Source organism: Triticum urartu, chromosome 4A (assembly GCF_056163025.1).
Source record: "Triticum urartu cultivar PI428250 chromosome 4A, HENAU_Tu73, whole genome shotgun sequence".
Taxonomy (NCBI): Eukaryota; Viridiplantae; Streptophyta; class Magnoliopsida; order Poales; family Poaceae; genus Triticum; species Triticum urartu.
In genome coordinates this window covers 612,232,896-612,253,133 of record NC_141876.1, presented here as the reverse complement: position 1 = coordinate 612,253,133, position 20,238 = coordinate 612,232,896, and the positions used below count along the sequence as shown (strand labels likewise).

Genomic DNA, 20,238 nt, shown 5'->3' with positions numbered 1-20,238 from the left:
AATTATGAACGGTGGCTTTGCCACAAATACTATGTCAACTACATGATCATGCTAAGCAATATGACAATGATGAATGTGTCATGATGAACGGAATGTTGGAAAGTTGCATGGCAATATATCTCGGAATGGCTATGGAAATGCCATAATAGGTAGGTATGGTGGATGTTTTGAGGAAGATATAAGGAGGTTTATGTGTGAAAGAGCGTATCATATCACGGGGTTTGGATGCACCGGCGAAGTTTGCGCCAACTCTCAATGTGAGAAAGGGAAATGCATGGTACCGAAGAGGCTAGCAAGGATGGAAGGGTGAGAGTGTGTATAATCCATGGACTCAACATTAGTCATAAAGAAATCACATACTTATTGCAAAAATCTACAATTCATCAAAAACCTCGGCACTATACGCATGCTCCTAGGGGGTAGATTGGTAGGAAAAGACCATCGCTCGTCCCCGACCGCCACTCATAAGGAAGACAATCAAATAACACCTCATGTTTCAAATTTGTTGCACAACGTTTACTATACGTGCATGCTACGGGACTTGAAAACCTCAACACAAGTATTTCTCAATTTCACAACTACTCAACTAGCATGACTTTGATATTATTACCTCCATATCTCAAAACAATCATCAAGCATCAAACTTTTCTTAGTATTCAACATGCTCATAAGAAAGTTTTATTATTAATCTTGCATACCAAGCATATTAGGATTTTAAGAAAATTACCATGCTATTAAGACTCTCAAAATAATCTAAGTGAAGCATGAGAAATCAATAGTTTCTATAAAACAAATCCACCACCGTGCTCTAAAAGATATAAGTGAAGCACTAGAGCAAAATTATAAAGCTCCAAAGATATAAGTGAAGCACATAGAGTATTCTATCAAATTTCAAATTATGTATGGCTCTCTAAAAAGGTGTGTACAGCAAGGATGATTGGGGTAGACTAAAAAGCAAAGACTCAAATCATAAAAGACGCTCCAAGCAAAACACATATCATGTGGTGAATAAAAATATAGCTCCAAGTAAAGTTACCGATAGAAGTAGACGAAAGAGGGGATGCCTTCCGGGGCATCCCCAAGCTTTGGCTTTTAGGTGTCCTTAGATTATCTTTGGGTTCCATGGGCATCCCCAAGCTTAGGCTCTTGCCACTCCTTGTTCCATAACCCATCAAATCTTTACCCGAAACTTAAAAACTTCACAACACAAAACTTAAAGTAGAAAATCTCGTGAGCTCCGTTAGCGAAAGAAAACAAAGGACCACTTCAAGGTACTGTAATGAACTCATTATTTATTTATATATGGTGTTAAAACTACTGTATTCCAACTTCTCTATGGATTATAAACTAGTTTACTAGCCATAGATTCATCAAAATAAGCAAACAACACACGAAAAACAGAATCTGTCAAAAACAGAACAGTCTGTAGTAATCTGTAGCTAGAGAAACATCTGGCACCCCAAAAATTATAAAATACATTTCTGGACGTGAGGAATTTATCTATTAATCATCTGCAAAAAGAATTAACTAAATAGGACTTTCCAAATAAAAATTACAGCAGTTCTCGTGAGCGCTAAAGTTTCTGTTTTTTTACAGCAAGTTCAACAAGACTTTCCCCAAGTCTTCCCAACGGTTCTACTTGGCACAAACACTGATTAAACACAAGAAACACAACCAAAATAGAGGCCAAATAAATTATTTATTACTAAACAGGAGCAAAAGCAAGGAATAAAAATAAAATTGGGTTTCCTCCCAACAAGCGCTATCGTTTAACGTCCATAGCTAGGCATAACAAGTAAGAATAGATCTAGGTATTGCCATCTTTGGTAGGCAATCCATAAGTGGCTCTCATAATAGATTCATAAGGTAATTTAATTTTATTTCTAGTGAAGTGTTCCATGCCTTTCCTTAACGGAAATTGGAATCTAATATTTCCTTCCTTCATATCAATAATTGCACCAATCGTTCTAAGGAAAGGTCTACCAAGAATAATAGGACATGAAGGATTGCAATCTATATCAAGAACGATAAAATCTATGGGCACATAATTCCTATTTGCAACAATAAGAACATCATTAATTCTTCCCATAGGTTTCTTAATAATGGAATCCGTAAGATGCAAGTTTAGAGAGGAATCATCAAAATCACGGAAACCTAACAAATCACACAAAGTTTTGGGAATAGTAGAGACACTAGCACCCAAATCACACAAAGCATAAAACTCATAATCTTTAATTTTAACTTTAATAGTAGGTTCCCACTCATCATAAAGTTTTCTAGGGATAGAAACTTCCAATTCAAGTTTTTCTTCATAAGATTGCATCAAGGCATCAACGATATGTTTAGTAAACGCTTTATTTTGACTATAAGCATGAGGAGAATTTAGCACAGATTGCAACAATGAAATACAATCAATTAAAGAGCAATTTTCATAGTTAAATTCCTTGAAATCCATAATAGTGGGTTTAGCATCATCTAGGGTTTTAATTTCTTCAATCCCACTTTTATCAAATTTAGCATCAAGATCAACAAATTCCGAATTCTTGGAACGCCTTCTAGGTAAAGGTGGATTATATTCAGTCCCATCATTATCAAGATTCATATTGAAAAACAAATATTTAATAGGGGACACATCAATAACTTTTAGATCTTCATCATTATTTTCATAGGAACTAGAAGAACACGCTTTAATAAAGGCATCTTTCATAGCACGCGTCCTAGCGGTTCTTTCTTTGCACTCATCAATGGAAATTCTCATGGCTTTGAGAGACTCATTGATATCATGCTTAGGAGGAATAGATCTAAGCTTCAAAGAATCAACATCAACAGCAATTCTATCAACGTTCCTAGCCAAATCATCAATCTTAAGTAATTTTTCTTCAATCATAGCATTAAAATTCTTTTGCGAAGTAATTAATTCTTTAATATTAGAATCAAAATCAGAGGGCATCTTATTATAATTTCCATAAGAATTGTTGTAGGAATTACCACAATTATTACAGGGATTACTAGGATAAGGCCTAGGGTTGAAATTTCCTCTATACGCGTTATTGCCAAAATTGTTCCTACCAACAAAATTCACATCCATAGATTCATTATTATTCTCAATCAAAGTAGACAAAGGCATATCATTAGGATCAGATGAGACACTCTTAGTAGCAAATAATTTCATAAGTTCATCCATCTTTCCACTCAAAACATTAATTTCTTCTATCGCATGCACTTTTTTATTAGTGGATCTTTCAGTGTGCCATTGAGAATAATTAACCGTAATATTATCTAGGAGTTTAGTAGCATATCCTAAAGTGATTTCCATAAAAGTGCCTCCAGCGGCCGAATCTAAAAGATTTCTAGAAGCAAAATTCAATCCGGCATAAATTTTTTGTATAATCATCCACAAATTCAAACCATGAGTAGGGCAATTACGTATCATTAATTTCATTCTCTCCCAAGCTTGTGCAACATGTTAATGATCAAGTTGCTTAAAATTCATAATATCGTTTCTAAGAGAGATGATCTTAGCGGGAGGAAAATACTTAGAGATAAAAGCATCTTTGCACTTGTTCCATGAATCAATACTATTTTTAGGCAAAGATGAAAACCAAGCTTTGGCACGATCTCTAAGCGAAAAGGGGAATAGCTTCAATTTAACAATATCATTATCGACATCTTTCTTCTTTTGCATGTCACACAAATCAACGAAGCTATTAAGATGGGTAGCGCCATCTTCACTAGGAAGGCCGGAGAATGGATCTTTCATGAAAAGATTCAACAAAGCAGTATTAATTTCACAAGATTCAGCATCGGTAAGAGGAGCAATCGGAGTGCTAAGGAAATCATTATTGTTGGTATTGGTGAAGTCACACGATTTAGTATTATCTTGAGCCATAGCGACAAACAAGCAATCCAACACACGAGCAAACAAAAAGCAAACGGGCAAAAAAAGAGGCAAATAGAGAGGGAGGATAGAGAGAGAGGGCGAATAAAACGGCAAGGGTGAAGTGGGGGAGAGGAAAAACGAGAGGCAAATGGCAAATAATGTAATGCGGGAGATAGGGATTGTGATGGGTACTTGGTATGTTGACTTTTGCGCAGACTCCCCGGCAACCAGAAATTCTTCTTGCTACCTCTTGAGCACTACGTTGGATTTCCCCGAAGAGGAGAGGATGATGCATCAAAGTAGCGTAAGTATTTCCCTCAGTTTTTGAGAACCAAGGTATCAATCCAGTAGGAGGCTACGCTCGAGTCCCTTGTACCTACACAAAAACAATAGCTCAATGCAACCAACGCGCTTAGGAGTTGTCAATCCCTTCACGGTCACTTACGAAAGTGAGATCTGATAGAGATGATAAATAATATTTTTGGTATTTTTGGTATAGAGATGCAAAGTGAAAAGTAAAAGGCAAAGTAAAAGCAAAGCAATAATAAAGTGATGGAGATTAATATGATGAGAAAGAGACCGGGGGGCCATAGGTTTCACTAGTGACTTCTCTCAAGAGCATAAGTATTCTACGGTGGGTGAACAAATTAATGTTGAGCAATTGACAGAATTGAGCATAGTTATGAGAATATATAGGTATGATCATGTATATAGGCATCACGTCCGAGACAAGTAGACCGAAACGATTCTGCATCTACTACTATTACTCCACTCATCGACCGCTATCCAGCATGCATCTAGAGTACTAAGTTAAAAACAGAGTAACGCCTTAAGCAAGATGACATGATGTAGAGGTATAGTTTCATGCAATATGATAAAAAACCCATCTTGTTATCCTCGATGGCAACAATGCAATACGTGCCTTGCTGCCCCTTCTGTCACTAGGAAAGGACACCACAAGATCGAACCCAAAGCTAAGCACTTCTCCCATGGCAAGAACAACCAATCTAGTAGGCCAAACCAAACTGATAATTCGAAGAGACTTGCAAAGATAACCAATTATACATAAAAGAATTCAGAGAAGATTCAAATATTATTCATAGATAGACTGGATCATAAACCCACAATTCATCGGTCTCAACAAACACACCGCAAAAAGAAGATTGCATCGAATAGATCTCCACGAGAGAGAGGGAGAACATTGTATTGAGATCCAAAAAAAGAGAAGAAGCCATCTAGCTACTAGCTATGGACCCGTAGGTCTGAAGTAAACTATTCACACTTCATCGGAGAGGCTTGGATGATGATGTAGAAGCCCTCCGTGATGCCCTCTCCGGCAGAGCTCCGGAATAGGCCGCAAGATGGGATCTCGTGGATACAGAAAGTTGCGGCGGTGTAATTAGGTTTTTGGCTCCGTTCCCGATCGTTTGGGGGTACGTGGATATATGTAGGAGGAAGAAGTACGTCGGTGGAGCAACAGGGGGCCCACGAGTGTGGGGGCGCGTCGGGGTAGGCGTTTGGACTCCGTTTGATTTTTCTTTTCTTCGAAACCCTAAAACAGGCAAAAAAACAACAATTCTAGGCTGGGCCTCCGGTTAATAAGTTAGTCCTAAAAATAATATAAAAGTGGATAATAAAGCTCAATAATGACCAAAACAGTAGATAATATAGTATGGAGCAATCAAAAATTATAGATACGTTGGAGACGTATTACTGGCATATCAAGGCCGCGACTGGTATGAAGGTGGTCGGAACGGTTGTGTTGCCGGTAGCAGCGGTCGGCATCACAATGACGAAGGTTACGAAGGAGGGCAGTGGGACAATGATGGCTATGGACCTTTTGAATATGAGCCCAGGCGGGAACCAATGGCAGGCCGGCCGTGCCGGCGGTCGTAACGTCGTCGCACCGCCTCGAACCTTTGTTGATGGCACCTTGGGGTCGATGCAATACAGGCCCAAGGGCGGGGCTCGTGCTCATCACCTGCGCGTGGAGGGTGCGGTCATGGTGCTTTGGCTGGCCATATCCTTCAACATCGCGACCCACCTAGAGGGGACCCTCCCAGGGCCGGGCCCATAGTGGTGCAAACTGTGCGGCCCGCACAGGGCCCATAAATATGAGGGGCCCCAAAAAATTTACATGTCTATGTACATATTATTCCTGGGGTAGGCATTGGGCCGCGCATGGAGTTGGCCCGCTGCCCGCTGGCGCGTACTACCCCCGCACGTGAGTCCACCAGGCCGCTACTCGATGCCTTGATGGCTCGACGCCTCGATTGCTGGATGCCAGCCGCCAGGGCATGCTGATCTGCTCGATACGTCAATCTCTCCTAAAAAAACTGATCTGCTTGATCAGAAACCGAAGGGCGATGTACAGTTCTGCTCGATCGATTGCATCCAGAATCCATGGGCGGGCGACACGGCGCATGCGCATCCTCCATAATTCCAGATCCGTCGACGCCGCGACAGACGACACGGTGAAAGGTATAGTTACAAGCAGGATGAGGAGACGTAGTACACAGTTTTGTCATCGCAAATACAGTAAAGTCCTCATTGATTCACAACTTCGCATCCGTCGATAAATCCTCTAGTGTTCTCAGGCTCTCAGAGGGTTTGAGAGGAATACTGCTGGCTTCTACTCCTAATTCTACCCCTATTATTTTAATTTCTATTTTCTAATTAAATTTTTGTAAAGATCATTGCAGAGATCACAGTATAGCAGTTCAACCGGATAGAACAGGAGACTAGGCGAGTAAGATGGTCCGTCTAATTGCCAAACATTGACATATAATCTTTAAATTGATATCTACTGTTGTATCACTTTAATTTTATTTTATTCATCTTTCTTAAATCGTGTTTCAATACTACATAATTTTTATGTCAGACAATATATCACATATTTTATAATTGCTCGATAGTTTATCTTTCTAGTGAGATAGGCCCCATTTTTTAGTTTAGCACAGAGCCTTGAATTTTGCCGGCCCGGCCCTGGACCCTCCTCCACATGCGGCTGAGGTGGCAACCACAGTGGCGCAGGAGACTCAGGACATGGACACAACGACGGAGACTGCTACTTCATCGCTTCCGGAGGCGGCTTTCGAGGCTGTGAGAGCTTAGGTTGTGGTCTCCGTACCGTCGACGAGGGCAACAGAGTCTGTGATCGACAAGGCCAGTGACAATCCGATAATGATCATGGTAACAAAGGACCACATAAGAGAGAGAAATTATAGTATTTCTATTGGTGTGGTGAGCCAGGGTACTTCGCTGTGGGCTGCAAGGAGTTAGACTACCCACAGTAGGAGTAACATATGTGATAACATCACACTTATCTAGGCAAAATAGATAATGTGTCACGTAATTAATGAAGAAAGAGAGGCATGTGATAACATAGTTAGTTACTGTAACATCACACATATCAAAAAAATGAGTTTACAACATAATGAATGAAGTGATGCATGACACAACACATATATTACTATCCACTATAAAGGTAGTAACATATGCATATTACTATTCTAAGTTACTCCCTAGTGTGACTAGTCTTATGCGACTTATGCTTGAGACCTCGTGATTCAGCAAGCTGCCTACTTCTCTTGAAACCTAAGCCGGTGGTTACGATATATGGGGTTTGCGAGGCTAAACAGATGTTCTTCGAGACCGGACGCTTGTATGAACTGTGGTAGGCCCCGGCTCGAGAGGTCGAGAACCGGCTTGGTTCGACCGTTCGAGTCACTGGAGGAGCTATGACAGAGGAGCAGGTTGTCCATCAGCCGAGGAGATTGGTATCTACTAATTTTCAGTGGTCTTTAGAGCGGATTGAGGAGCAAGTGTACAAGGTGGAGTTTCCTGTGAAAGAGGACCTAGGGCATCTTCTTGAGTTCGGGATATGCAAAGTGCCTGCCAGCCCATGTTATCTTGTGGACGATGCATGCAGCCACTTTATTTATTATTCGCATAAGATCTTACAAAGTCATACAATAGTAAGATTAAAGTCACCGTCTAGGTAATATCTGTCACTACTCCTATTCAATTGATGAAGGGATGCTAATAGTCTAGGCTTAATACCAAACAGACCTCGCAGCCAAACCTAACACCTAAGACCCGAGGTCCCAACCAGGACGCCCGCTGGGTATGGGGCACCCACCAGTCCGGCGCACTCCTCAACCAGGACGCCTGCCGGGTATGAGGCGGCCGCAGCCACCTGCCATCAATCCATCTTCAGTGTTGTACCGTTGCATCTACCTTGCCCGGTCTAGTTGCCGTCGACGCCACCACGACGCCAAACAGCGCCACCTCCCTCCGTGCGTCCATCGTCACACATCTGTCGGCGAGACCCCGCTGCGACACGTCGCCGAGATCAGTCGTTGATGACGCGATAGATACCACGCCGCTCCACCACCTGTCCACCCAAGTCGGTACCTGCTCCAAAACGATGCCTCTAGCAAGGAGCGCGACGCCTGACGTCGCCATCGTCCGATCCGTGAAAACAGATCTACGGTTTCCCCCAGAGCAGGCCGAAAGGAGTGACGCGACTTGCTATGACGATGCCTTCGACAAGGTAACGACGCCAAAAGACGCCGCCATCGTCCACCATGACCGTGGTCGAGGCTCGGTTTTCACCGGAAGTCTTGCCGCTCCAAACTCGCCGCTGGACAGATCTGAAGTCAGATCCACCGCCGCCTCCTGGCCGGCCACCACCAACAGGCCAGCACGCAGCAGAGCGGCTGTCGCCGCGACACCGGGCAAAGCCCCAACCTGGATGCCCGACCCAGATCAGGAGCCCCAAATCCAAGCCGCCAAGCAGGTCGTAGGCCACACCGTCGCCACGCACGGTGCACCCGCAGTGCCAGGCCAACCGGATCACCGTGCTTCGCCCGTCCCGCGGCGGTGGCCACCGCCGTCCGCAACTCCTTTGCCGTGCGCGGAGCTCTCGCACGCCCGCGCCACTGCAAGGGAATCGTTGCCCCGTCGCCACCTTCCTCAAGGCCGCCCGGCCTTTGCCAGGGAGACCCCTCTGGCGGCGGCGAGACTAGTAGGGGAGGGGGAGGAGTCGCGGCGCCTAGGGTTTTTTTCTCCCCCGAGCCGCCAGGAAGACGACGCCTCTTATCTTTAGGAACAGAGGGTGTACCTAATTGATTAAAGGTGGTACTAATGCATTAGAAGAACTAGTAGGAGTTTATTTTTTGCAGGAAAGTAGGAGTATTATTACCTTCTTATTACTCCCTTCATCTGAAATTACTTGTCGGAAGAATGGATGTATCTAGACGTATATAGACGGAGGGCTTATGTGCTAACTCCATTAGTTAGGCTATGATGACAACATATAGTACAATTTATTCTCTGGCTAGACTGAATTATGAACGGTTGAAAACATGCACCTACATATTAAGCAAATGTTCTTGCCAAAACATAACCGATCACCTACGAATATTGTGTATCCCTTTTGAAATTTCCTAGGTGGGCCATTGACCTTCTGAATTCACAAGTGGCTAATTGTCTTTGGAACAATTTTCAGAGACATAGGGAGATCCACCTAGCCAACTGGCAGTTAGTTTGCATGAAACAGGAGTTTGCAGGTTTGGGGATTCCAAATTTGCTTCCAAAATGGCCAACTGTCAGCTCTTCTTTGGGCTATGCAGAAACACATGTATAGTTTGGTGTTTAAAGGGGTTCCTTGGATGTCCGTGAATCAGGTCTGGTGGCTTATTGTCAACCTGGTTTCCTGTAATCTGAGTTGTTTTTGTTAATAATTTTGTGCGTGGAGTTTGATGAATTATTGTGGACCTGGGTTTTGGCTTCTTTTTCAATAGAATGGGAGCTGTGGAGCTCTCCATATTTATCTAAAATTAATATTATTTGTTTAAAACATTCAGGTTGAGGGGGCTAGAAAAATATCGTTAGAAACCACAAAATATTTTTTTTGTGAGTAGAAACCACAAAATATTTTTTTAGCATGAACGGCAGGTGCTCTGCCTTTGCATTATAGAAAAGGGAAAGTGGTCCAGTTAATAGGGAAACCGGACCCAAAAACCATACAACGCGTGGTTAATATGGGAAATCGGCAAAAACCACACCCAACAACTCATGGCACATCATCTGTGCCGGAAACAAGAGCCCCCAGACCTAGGAACGGAGGCCATGCCTTGTATCCAACAAAGACGAACTCCGCAAACACCCACAAACTCTCTACAATGGCATCACACCGAAGTGCACCCTCGCAACAGAAGTGGTCAAGCACTGGCCTGAACTAATGCGCGCACCGCCTCGATCGCCTTGCGCGTGTGTTCCTTCTTGTACATCTGCAGATAGTGTTGCATCTTCTCATTCAGGTCTTCCTCAGATGCTTTTCCTTTGTTCTTGAGTGTTGGAACCTCTCCAAAGGCCTCCGCCCGCCTATACTCCGCGCGCTTGGCTACAGGAATGTCGCAATCTTTGTTTTTCTTGTCCAAACGGCAGCTTCGTCGCTCTAAGAGAGAAGGAGCAGCCTCTCCCACCTGCAAAACTTGCGGCGAGCTCGACACAGTGAGAGCAAGCTCTTCGAGGAACTCCCCCCACGGAGAGGAGGCTCTCCCAAGAGGCTCATCTGCATCCATCTGGATCAGCTCCTTTGAAGGCTTGCCGGTGCAAGGAGCACTCGAAACCTTCGGCTCCTCCAGTGTCGACTGCTCAACAGGCTCCACCTCAGACATAACCATGTCAAAATAAGAAGACACCCTGGCCCGCTCCTCCACGCCTTGAATCACCATCCCGGGTAGGACAGAAGCCAAGTCAGGAGGATCATCCTCGAGCATGACCTTTTCCAAGGCAGGCGGATCATCAACGGACTGAGTCTTCTCACTCAACTCAGCTGAGCAGCCAGCCACAACAAGCGCACTACAATCCTCACCAACGGCCACAGCAGGAGGAGTAGATTCAACATTGGCAAGGTCTTGGCTGCCCCCGATAGCTTCCATAGGTTCCCATAGGCTTGAGACTTGAGCAGTCCAACTCTCCACAGCAGCAACCAAGTCTTGAAGAGGCTTGAACAGCACCTCAAGACGAGCAGTGAACAAGGCCTGTAGCTCAGCGCCGAGCGCCTCCGCCTGAGCTGCAAGGAGAGGCCGCAAGGGCTCCAAAACAGTAGGAGGCACGCCGGGGTCAGCCGCCGGCACGACACCATCAGTCGCAGGGCTGTCTTCATGAGAAACCACCGAAGCCCAAGTGCGACCTGGTCGATGAAGTGGGGCTGTAGGCGATCCGCTGCAGGGGGGAGGCCGCTGACGAGGCCCAGTAGGCGCGAGGGGGGACGACGAGGTTCTGAACCGGCGGGATGCCGTGCCAAGCACTCCCGCTCGCGATGGCCGGAGTGGCCACATCCCAAGCACCGGACAGGGCCGCGGCATCCCGCGACGAAGTGGTCCGACGCCAAGCATCGAAAGCAGAGGACGGAAGTCCTCTGCTTGAAAGTGCGAGGCAGTCCAGGATCCTTCCTGGGAGGGGGAGCAGCCACCTTCTCCAGGCTCGGGTGGCGACGTCTCCCAACCTCCACCCAAGCCGGGGCGGCCGGGGCCAGAGCAGTGGGCGCCGGGGTCGGAGCCGCAGGGGCCGGAGCGGCCAAGTCCGGGGCGGTCGGGGCTAGAGCGGCGGGCGCCGGGTTTGGAGCCGCAAGGGCCGGAGCGGCCAGCGCCGGTGCCGGAGCAGCAGGGGCCGGAGCGGCCGGCGCCGGGGCCGGAGCAGCAGGGGCGAAAAGAACGACCGCCGGAGAGGGGCACGGGTCGGGATCCGTGTCAGGGCCTTCGTCCCCGGTCGGGCTGGGAGGGGGAGGGGGAGGGGCGGCGGCGGGGGAAGCGGCGGGGGCTACGGGGGCCATGGGCGAGGGCGGCGGAGGGGGCTGCGCGATGGCGGCGGCGGCGGCCGCCAGCGGAGTCGCGGGATGCTAGGGTTTCTATAAACTTGGTCAAACTTTAGGAAGTCTGACTTCGGTCAAACCTAACTAGCCTTTGTTGGCTTTACTTAGCTTGCCTTTTTCTCTTAAGAGGACAGAACCTTATTGGTTGGGCTTTATTTTTCAACAACTTTGTACTATTATATAACAAATAAATTGTGTGTAGGCCAGGTGCATCGTCTTGACGCAGGGTTTGGAAGATTGATAAAATAGTCTTTTTTGTAACAGATCTCATACCCTCCGACCTACCCAAGGGCAAAGCTCATAACCAAGAGATTCAGAGTCATTGATCCATCGGAGGACTAGCGACTCGATGTCACTGCCTGTCGTCTAAAGTCTATTATAAGAAACAAGACTTCCCGAAGCAAGAGATGAATATGTTACTCACCATTATATTTCAATCTCAGCATTATCCAATCCCATTGCCTGTGTTACTTGTTATGTTTTTGGATCCTACGTATTTGATTTCATGGGTATAGACATAGAAGGTACCAGCAATTACCAAGCGGTAACACCATTTACAACATGCACTTCCGGACTAACACAGTCATTTCTCATTTCCACTACGGTAGAGTGTCACTAGATGACGACAGAGCACACGGTGATAACTAGACCTTAGCACCGGGCGCTGTGCACGTTCTGTTGAGATTTGCCCATAGGATCGATCACATCAAATCATGATGAACATGCAGACGCAAAAACTTTTGCCAAAGGCATGTATCGTGCCTCTCTTTTTTCTCTTTATTTTTTTTCTTGTTTTCTCCACGATATTACGAAATTCACGTCCTAGGCTGTGCTTTTATACATGCACACGGACCAACTACACCACGTTGTGCTAGCTCATGCCGACACCACGTGCAACCATGACTCATGTTTACAAACTCAAGATTACTCCTAACACGTTCGTATGGTGTACATGGTGTATTATGAGTTATGAAACGAAGTGCTACCTGGTATAGGATTGATGGAATGCGAGTGAACGTGGCGAGCGGCATGTGTCCCGGGGGAAGGGCAAGTCCGTGGTCATCAACTCCAGGCAGTCCCTCATGGTAACACTGGTGTCCATTTAGCGACTTAGGTGACACAAGCTACCGTTTGGGTTGCTTAGCCGGTAGTACAACAGAGAAATGATAGCACATATAATTAAGACTAGAAAGTTGTGTGCAGCGAACATATCATGCGGTGCTCGTAGTCATTTTGATGTACTGTTTATTTGTTTCGACACTTAGTGTATTTGTTTGATTTGCATTTGTTAAGAACAGCGAAATTGCAAAAGCATCTAAAAAAGATAAAATGCGATCATAGCATATCCAATCTACAAAACACAAAAGGAAAATAAGGTACATTACACTATCTGTGGAAACAATACAAATGCGCATAATGACGCTACATCTACGACCTGTGTATCGAACACTTATTTTGCATTCCCGTAGCAGTTGACGTACATGTAGTGACTCCGTTAATATTCAATGCACATACTAACCATGTTTTGCTTAATTATACTTGTTGGCTACAACTTTATGCATTGATTTTCTCAAAGAGGATGCCATATTGCCAATTGATCCCATTTGTTAGTTAAATTTCCCCTCAAGTTTTGGATTCACCATCAGGTTATATGAGTGTACTAATAACTATTTGAGTAGTACTGCTTTACATGAAATTTTGAATTCTAGATTATAAATTAGAATTTCATGCATAAACAATATTGGCAGACTTTACAATGTCATGTGACATCATGTCACATTGTTTCTTCGGATTTCAGGGCAGAAATCATCAAAAATTAATGCAGGTAGAATCATTTACGAAGATTTAATTTAAGTAAACATTGTAACTATCAAGGTTTAAATTCATATCTCTATTACTATTATCTAATCCTTCCGTTCACATATACTCCCTCTGTAAACTAATATATGATCATTTAGAAATGAGAATATTAGTTTACAGAGGGAGTATAAGATGTTTTGGATATTTTAGTGGACTAGTATGAGTGAACAAACACACTAAAATATGTCTACATACACCCAAATCAGAAAAAGTTAGAACATCTTATAATAGTGAACGAAGAGAGCATTATTAAGCGGGAGTTGGTATGTTGCTTCGTTTGTTTCATCTTCGGATCCCTATGATCGCTCGAGTATAGCACAACCTCCGCACCGTGCCACCGATTTTTATCCCAGCCAAACCCTATGTCTATATTCAAGGAGTGAGACATTTGCCGCACACTCCCATGGCTAAACACTTCTCGATCGAGAAGGGCATTTTGCATTATGATGTGCAGGGAGAGGAAGAGGAGATTGACCCCAAGGCAGTCATACCAGAATGAAGCAGATCTTGCACTAGAGCAGGAGGTGCAACTTGATGATGATGAGGAAGGAGAGAGGCGTATGCTACATATGCAAAAATTAACGAGCTTGGAGACCCCATAATAACATGACCGACCTCCCCAACCGACATACAACTGGAGGAATGACGTCCCACTTCCCCACATGGAGCCATTCATAGGCTCCAGGATATTATCAGCCGCCACCACAATGAGCTCTCAAGGTTGGACTTGCAAAAGCCTAAGCTCGGGGATGTCATCTACATCAAGATGTGGTGATGACATTTACTTGAATAAACTTATTATGAGGTCATTCTTCAGGTCATGGATAGCTTTGAAACACTCGTGTTGGTTTTTCCAGCACTTTACTTTGCTCTTTTGTTCCTTTTCTTTTTCGTTTGTTTTTTCCAAGCGTTGCTTTGCTCCTTGTTTTTGTTTGTTTGTCTTTCAAGTTTGTTTTATAAAACAAAACGAATATCAAATTCGCTCCTTTTTCTCGCTGAGGTTTCTTTGGTATCTTTTGCTAATTATTTTTACAGTAAAGTTGATCTACGTTGAGGAATAAGGAGCTCATCACAAGGAAGAGAAGGGCGAACATTCATGGACGTGAGCTATGTCCTATGACTCAGGGGCGGAGCTACGGCTATGTATTGTAGCACCAGTTTGGTACGACGAGGACCAATTTGGACTAATTAGCTCCCCCACCCCAATGGTAATCTCAAGCCTAAGCCTAAGCCTAATACGGACAGCCAAACCTGCAACCAGCGAGCAACGACATTCGCCAGTGAGTCTTCTTTAATTTGTGCTACATAAGCTGCAGAAATTCTTGAGTTAGATGGAATTAATTAGGGCAATAATTTCTTGTTTATCCTCTTCTTTTTTGCGGGTAATTTCTTGTTTATCCTGACAAATATGTACCGTAAATTAGGCATGACACACGGATTCTCTTGTTTGGCTTTAATTTGTCCGTTGTCACAGATCCGTATTTTTATGTTTGTGTAGTCCTATTTGATTTCTTGGATTGTGGCATCAAAGTTTAGTTCTGACACGTGGATTCTAGCATCAAATATGTACTGTAAATTAGGCATGGCACAAGATTCTAGCTAGTTTAGTTCTGATGAAATTATAGACATTTTTTATCTTCTTGGTAATCATAAAACCAATTTTAAACTAATAGAAATGTAGCTTTTTTGCATTGTTGATTGACCATATGGTATTTTCTGAACCATCAGAAATAATTATCATGTTTACAAATTGCAATACTAGATTTTGTTTTCTCGTTGTGTCTTGCCCCCCCCCCCCCCCCCCTCCCCCCCTCTGCCAACCTCAAATCCTGGCTCCGCCCCTGCTATGACTCCGGCTTTTTGAGCTTGGAATACCAATGCAAGTTGTAGTATCTTGCATGTGCCATGTATTCAAGTGAGAGTAAATCTTGATGGTTAGAAGAAAGTTTTTATTCAATTAGGTGAATTAATTAAGTAGACCTTGTTCTATTTCATAACCGAGAGTTGCCATGAGACTAATTGTTAGAGAAAGTAATGATAATCCATGCATAAGACGAAGTCTCTCAATAGACTTAGTTGTTGAGAAAATTTGTTAAAAGCAGCTAGTATTGGAGGTACTCAAACCCAATAGTATTTAATTTGTTAGACTCACTAACACTTCATGATAAAGTTGTCTAGAGGAACCAAGTTAGAGGTGATTGAGATTATTACATGCCAAAACTTGGTGTGCAAAACATGATATATTGCTTGAAGCATGTCTTATGGCCCTATCGCTAAGATATTACTTTATGCATATCTTCTGATCTTTGTCACCCCTGTTAAGATATATTAACGACCCAGCTGGCCTATGAATGATCTAACCCAGTTTCAGCTTGGATTTCGGTTATTGAGTTGGTTAACGCGTGTAAAAAGAATGTTACAACGAATATTATTTGGCTTTCACCGGAGAGAGTGTTTCGTGGAAAAATGAATAATGATCATTATGCTCAATTCGGCTTGATCCACAACAAAATCCAAATTGCATGTATCACTTTTAGGAATGATGAAAAGAGTACCACTGAGCCTTGATGAGGCAATATTCAGGAGTGTTAGTGACTTATTCTAGCATCATGCTATCTTTTAGATACGTTTCCCTCTCGTAAATGATGTTTTTATCGTAAAGTTCTTCCTAAGCGTTCTTGACAAGTACTCTCTTTGTTCCTAAATATAAGTCTTTTTAAAGATTTCAATGCGGACTATATATATATATATATATATATATATATATATATATATATATATATATAGCTATTCCTCACCCCCAGCCCATCCGTTGCAACGCTGCATGCAAGACTTCAGCCGAACGAATCAGTTTGCCAACCACCTGCGCCATGGACGTAAGATTCCTTTTATTGAAAGTAAGTTTAGGGAGACTCCCATCCCCAGCCAGCCCACACGCCTTGGACCACTTTTTTTTTGCACGCCTTGGACTACTAAGATGAAACGTAAGACTTGTTCCATAACGATGTAATTTTACGGATGCCCCAAATCCCCAACCATTGTACACGTACCTTCTCATGGCCATTTTAAGAAAAAAAGACTATGTAACGGAGCCAGCATAAATTAGCCTATAATCTAGAATATTCGTTTCTGATCCCAAGCCATATTATCTTCTTGTGATTGCTGCATTGTACCGTGTAATCTATCGTTAAACTTGGAATATTGGAGCCACTTCAAAACAAAAAAACCAGCTGGTGTAAATAAGAGGGTTTTCCTAACAATCAACATAAATAAACTAAAATGTCGGACGGAAAGATGTGTGCGACCAACGGTTGACAATGGTAAGAATTCTCCGTGCCAATGTAAAATAAACATTTGCCGACATAAGGATTCTTGGTGTAAATATCATTTTTTAAGCCTTCCGATGTCATTAGATTGCACTGAAAAAACATGACACCACATAACAACTGTAACCAAATGTCACAAAGCGCGGACTCATGCACATAGAATAAATATTGTAATTAATCTGTGTGGAAAATTATACAATGCAGATAAAATGGTTTTCGACTGCTGTCATTCCGTGTGATATATTTGCATTTAGGTTGACACCTCCAGTCTTAGCGAAATCCAGCTTTTGTAACAAAAATGTTCTTAGGGATTGACCATGTTCGTAGAAGTATTAACTCCATTGTTGTGCCCATATCTGCATCCTCCTGCACTGTATATGCCTGCAAATGTGGCTGCATCCTTGTTAGTTCAACTCACAGATGCTCTAGCAGAAATTGCAAACATTGGAACAAGGATATGAATATGATTCATAGTAGCATTGTTATCGGACAACCAAGAAAAAGATTGTGAATCGCTATCCGAACCAAAATGGGTTCTTGGGAATTTTAATTTATACTAACGATGTGCAAGGAGCCAATGATATAGAAATGGAATGTGATCAATGTACAATCACATCAACTCTTGTTTTCATAAGATTGAGAGGTGGCGTACTAAAGAAATATCATGCAGGAAAGTTCAGCCATTCGACAGCTGTTTCGTTATAGATAAAGATGGCACTCGCTAGCCAATGTGTTTTCACCCCCACATTATCTCTGACATCTACTAATTTTTTGGTGGATGTTAACTATGAACATACTCAAATCACACATAAACAAAGAGGAGAGCCGATTAAGAAAAGCATCAGAAGCAAGGGATACACAAAAAACAGAGTTAAATAAGTAAACCAATGGATTAAAGGGGAGACACTGCACATACCAATGTAATTTACAGTCGTACACAACCTATATCACATGAGAAATTTATCACAAAGGTGTCATTGTTTGAAAAAAATCGTCAAAAAAAAGTGCAATCCTTTGAAAGGAATCCCTTGAACAAATCTTTGAAGAGAAGGAGCGAACATATCATGGAGAAGATGAAAACAAATACTCCCTCTGTTCCTTCATATAAGATGTATTGTTTTTTGAAAGGTCAAATGAGCACAAGTTTGACCGACTTTTTATGAAAATATATCAAAATTCACAATATGAAATTTATATCATTTGATCCATCATGAAAATTAGTTTCAAATTGTATCTACTAGGTATTGAAGATATACTTATTTTATTCTATAATCTTTGTCAAACACTTAAATGGCTGACTTGCACGGAAACCAATACACCTTACATTCTGGAATAGAAAGAGTATATGAGAAAACACTTACATCAGGAAGTTGATGCGTCAGTGAGCCAACTTTTTCTTTTATTTATACAAGACAAGTTGTGTAGGCAGTCTTTGATTAGTCAGCATCAGTAAAATAATATAGATAAGGCACCTTACAAGCATCTTTAGAATATCAACCTGTAATACACAAATGCTTATAAGTGGACCTGACCTCCCAAAAAACTGATCGAGTTTCTGAAGGAAATATAAAAGGTGAATGGAGGAAAATTCCATAGAAAATTAGGGTCGTGGTAACTCTATGAGACGACTGCACAGATAGTAAGCCCATAATACGCAACAGCTGGAAGAATTTACCTTGACGGCCGAAATCTGATGCAAAACCTGTATTTCTGAAACAAGCAACTGCAAATGCTAGGTTTGGAGCAATGAAAATTAACTTGACCATGAAATCTTATACGAGAAAAGTAGTAGAATCGAAACTAATGGGTTCAGGCTCGAGCTCACCTTAAGCCACAACAGGTCATAACACGAACACAAACAACAATGGTTGAAGCATTGTTTGTAAATAACAGAAACTTGAATAAATAGTAAGAATCGAAGTGGACTGAACTATAGAAGTAATACAAGTTACCCTGTATGTTCAGTGGCCAGGAATTTGGTGCTGGGTATTCATTGTAAAAAAAATTGGCAATGCAATGTAAATGTATACTATATCACCTAAATCACTAAGCTCCCTGGGGTAGAAAGCCCCAGGAGCGATTTGGCTAAATCTGCTCTTTCACACCTCAAAAAAAAAATTGTACCGTGAAGCTTCCTTTGGAGAGGATCAAACCCATTTGAGAAATCATACTCTTCTCAATAATCGTGTACAAAAATTGATATGTAGGATAACTGCCTATGTAATCTATTTGCTGCTCATGTGAGGCAGTTAGGATGCTCCTAAGTGTCTATGTTAATTGTTGTTTGCAGGTTCAGGAGCATATATACTTTTCTAAGTCCATCAACTGTTGCTGCTATAAATTCACAACCAATGAGTTAAGGTGTGGATTAGAGAATGGGGAAATACTCTTACCGTATAAGGCATACTATAAAGCATTGCATATCAGCTTGGAAGCACTGCATCTTTGTGCCTCTCTTTGATATAAATCTTGGAAGCACTGCATCTTTCACAAGATGGCGCAGCGAAGCGCGTGGAACGCTTCTAGTAGAAAAATAAATGTGCAATAAGCTAGCAATACCAATGAGTCAATATATCAGTAATTGTAGCAAAACATCATTGTGGCACAAATAAATAGTTAAATACACGCGCCACAATTTAGAACCAAGGCAGCAGCCGCAGCCGGTAAGTCATGCCCATGATACTATGTCTAAGTTCCTATATGGATAGGGAAAATAGAATCCTAGATTTGGACAGGACGGGAGGAGAATTACAGGGGCACAAATCCTGACAATGAAGCAAAGTTTGGAGACCTCACCGTGACATCGATGTACCCGGCGAGATGGAGCAGCACCGCCGTCACCGGGGCAGGAAGAGTTCGTAGTCGTTGCATCCCCGCTGCGTTTCCCGGTATCCAAGAACCCGGAGAGCTCACGCCGTTGAGCCTGCACCGTCATGGAACCATCACCAACCACGGCGCCGCCCGAGACCTAGGCAGCCGCCGAACGTCACGCCGCCCATCTGCTCAGGGACGAACACGACGTCGAGCCCACCAGCCGAAAACCGTTTGCAGCAGATTAGAAAAGGACGGGGAGGTGGGCTGGGTTCGATTCAACGCACGACTATGATACTATGATTTTTTTTTTGAGAAAAGACAACGAGGTAATTTTACAGCAAGGGGCGGTGGGGTTTTTTCCAATCGAACCATGGCCTGGTTGGACGTAACGTCAGGCTCATTCCATCGACCAGGGTGAAGAATAACTTATTCTTCATCCTGGGTGTTTAATAAAGTATATATATATATATATA

At 43.0% G+C, this 20,238-nt stretch overlaps 1 long non-coding RNA gene across 1 annotated transcript; it reads right to left on the bottom strand.

Moving 5' to 3' along the window:
* Positions 1 to 17,095: 17,095 nt before the first annotated feature.
* LOC125554439 (uncharacterized) lies at positions 17,096 to 19,947 on the bottom strand. Its single transcript, XR_007304419.2, has 3 exons — positions 19,345 to 19,947; positions 18,313 to 18,449; positions 17,096 to 17,332 (listed from the first exon to the last, which is right to left on the bottom strand). It is a non-coding gene; the product is annotated as an uncharacterized LOC125554439 (long non-coding RNA).
* Between the last annotated feature and the right edge of the window lie 291 nt (positions 19,948 to 20,238).